This window comes from Austrofundulus limnaeus, unplaced genomic scaffold (assembly GCF_001266775.1).
Source record: "Austrofundulus limnaeus strain Quisiro unplaced genomic scaffold, Austrofundulus_limnaeus-1.0 Scaffold340, whole genome shotgun sequence".
In the NCBI taxonomy this organism is placed as follows: Eukaryota; Metazoa; Chordata; class Actinopteri; order Cyprinodontiformes; family Rivulidae; genus Austrofundulus; species Austrofundulus limnaeus.
This window is the reverse complement of record NW_013952742.1, coordinates 41668-44792: the sequence shown is the minus strand read 5'-3', so window position 1 is coordinate 44792 and position 3125 is coordinate 41668. Positions and strand designations below refer to the sequence as shown.

At 35.4% G+C, this 3125-nt stretch overlaps 1 protein-coding gene across 1 annotated transcript in view; it reads right to left on the bottom strand.

Annotated features, from left to right (window-relative positions):
* LOC106527749 (dystrobrevin beta) overlaps positions 1 to 3125 on the bottom strand; it is a gene marked incomplete at its 5' end in the record, with an annotated part of 99282 nt that overhangs the window by 61269 nt on the left and 34888 nt on the right.

Genomic DNA, 3125 nt, shown 5'->3' with positions numbered 1-3125 from the left:
AGCCAGCTCTTTACCTCTGTGACACAGTCCATCAGAGGAGCCAACTTGTAGGAGGTGGAATCATTAAAAGAGCAGTATAAATGCAGATGGGACACATCACAGAATTTTTTTATAATCTGACTCAGAGGACGGATATACAGCAAAATAAAATAGGTCTCAAAATTGATCCGTTTGAAAAGTTTGAAATTGAAAAGGGATATGATCTAATAACTTTAACTTCTTCATTCCCCTTTTTAGACATTTGAATTTATTTATTTAGAAGGGACAGTGCACATTAATCAACATTTCTGTAAATGTGCCAGAGTTAGCCACAGGCTAATTTTCATCTGTTACTATATTCACCGAATAATTGGTGTATTTGTGTACAATTGTGTACGTATGGATATTATGTAATAGGAGGTTATATTCACACTAGTATTACCTTTGTTATTTCTTTTTTCTTTTTTTGATGGGTGGGATGCTGTCGACGTGTGCATCCATCCCGTTTGTGTCCAAACCTACAGAAGCCAAGAGCGGCTGTTTTCTGCATATACTTATTTTTCCATGGTTTTCTCATGATAACAACATATTAAGTCATTGTCACGAAATTAATTCCAGATGGTTTTCCTCACGTGATTCATTCAGAAACCATGGAGACAGCCTGGTCCCCTCAGCTGTTCAATGATGAAGTTTACTGTTTTTTTTTATTTATTTGATTATTTGTTTATTGATTTATGTATTTACCAGGCAAATCCCACTGAGATCGCAGATCTCTTTTGCAAGGGTGGCCTGGGCCTGAAGGCAACTTAGTGTACATAAGTTTGTGTCATTTTTGTAAAATGGTAAAATTTTTGTATCATTRTGTAACATTACACAGGTTGAAATTGTGATTTGTTTGTCTTGTACAGATAACGTTCATATCGGCCCTCATCATTTAAGGAGACGGCTGGTGTCAGCAGGYGTTTACACAAAGATCCTGCTGATGTAATAAACTGCTGAGGGGATCGGGCCGTCTCCATGAACAAAGATGACGCACAGAAAATCATAACTCGTTATTTTGATAAAAATCAAGAAATGAACTCATTATCTTGAGAAAACGGTCCTTGTTGTTTCGTCGTTATTAACATAATATGTCGTTATCATGAGAAAACCATGGAAAATAATTATAGGTTYAAAATGGCCGCTCTCGGCGTTCGTACAAACCTGTGGTTCAGTAGTGATTTTTGCACAAATGACAAGACACTCAACTCATGGGAGCAAGATGAGATTTTACTGTTATTTAAAAAAAACACTTTTTGCCAAAAATAAGTAAATAAATAAACTGACTAGCCTCTCTCTTTTCGGTTTTTTCCAGTCTCTTTGACTTTACAAGGCCTTATACTGTAAGTTATTTGAACTCAATGGATCCAACACATTTTCACAAGGATCTAAATTAAAAACTCTGACCAAGTGCCACCATTTTGTTTTTGATATAGTGTCTTGACTAAAATTTTGCCACATTTTCGTGCAATTTTTCTTGTCAAAATATTCACTGAAATGTTTTGAAATAAAATACTTCGATAAATTTTTTTACTACCACGTTCATTTGTTGCTACCGCATCGAATTTTAGCTCAATGTTTGTAGACTTTCATTTTTGTGTTGGCTAGTGTAGACCAGCTTGAATTACGATGACCTCAAAAGTTAATCAGTTATAGTGAGAGTTTCATTCGGTTTTGTTCGCAGGTTCACATTTTACTAAAGCTTTAAACAAACATACAGATAGACRTGAAGTAAGTGATGATCAGATGTAAAGATTTTAATTTGTCTCTGTGATGAACCTGTCCAGGCTGTGTACCACCTTCTACCAAATCTCTATCAGAGTTGGACACCATCCCCGTATAACTCAGAAAACAAGGTGTAGAAAAAGATKGGATAAATGATAAAACTTGCATTCTTTCTATCAGCCAGCAGAGGGCAGCTTAAGCAATAAATAGCATGATGGCAGATTGTCTCATAAGGCCCTGGGTGGGAGAATGACACTGCGTTATAATAAAGACCCTTAGGAAAATATTTCCACATGTACCTGTGGTCTYAACTACTACTTTGAAGACTTCATTGATCTTGTTGGTTCTGTTTATGATCCTTCTGGGAGTAAAACAGGCCWTAAACTGGGATCAGTTTTAAACATTTGTGTTGATATTGATACAGGAAATTAATATCCACCACTAATGTTTATGTTCAGGTGGTGCTACTGTGAATTAACTCAAACTGGTTCATTCGCAAACTGAGAATTTAGTTCAGAGGTTTTATGTAGTAAACAGTGAACATGAATGAATTCAGTGTTAAAGTGTCTGAGATGAACGTTGAGGCATTTCCATTGAGGGATAAACTTGCACAACAATAGAAGTAACATGGAGCAAAGAGGCACAGAGAAACCACATTGGAATATTCTTTCTACAATATTCTACAGTTCTATTGTTCAATATTTTTTACAAAATTCTGTAACACTGTCAAATAATCAGAACAGAGATAAATAAAAGTGTTGCTAAAAACAGACTCAGATGTTTTTTTAACTATGGTTTGTGAAGGAAAAAGAGCTTCAAATTAGGGCTGGGTGGTATGACCTCAAATTCATATCACAGTATAAACTGAATCCCTTCATGGTAACTGTATACATCGCGGTAGAAAATTATCATAAAAAGTTAAGATAATGTAATTTTTAGAGCTTTTTTTTGCAGAAAACTACAATCTTAATCAAACCCAGTATTTTTGCGTTAATACCTGCCTGCCAAACAATGAGCTTCTGCCTGTTGAACTTATCAGGTGCTGCTCTGCTGCGCGCTCATCTTCATCATCTTCATCATCTTCATCATTAGAGCAAAAGCCAACTTTATTTTAGCAAGATGGATTTATGATTGAACGAACATCCACGTGTTTTTTCTTATCATCTCTGTGGGTAACACTACATAAAAAACAAGTTTTTTTCTGACAACTTGGGTGTGAAAAAACTTAGGGGTGTAAGAAAATATCGATACACTGAAATATCGCAATATTTCATTTCCCGATACTGTATTGATATTCTAAAGCCCTGTATCGATTTTTTATTAAGGTTTAAAATGTCAACTTTCCTGCCAGCCGTTCATTTTTTGTGTTGTAGTTCAGCCTC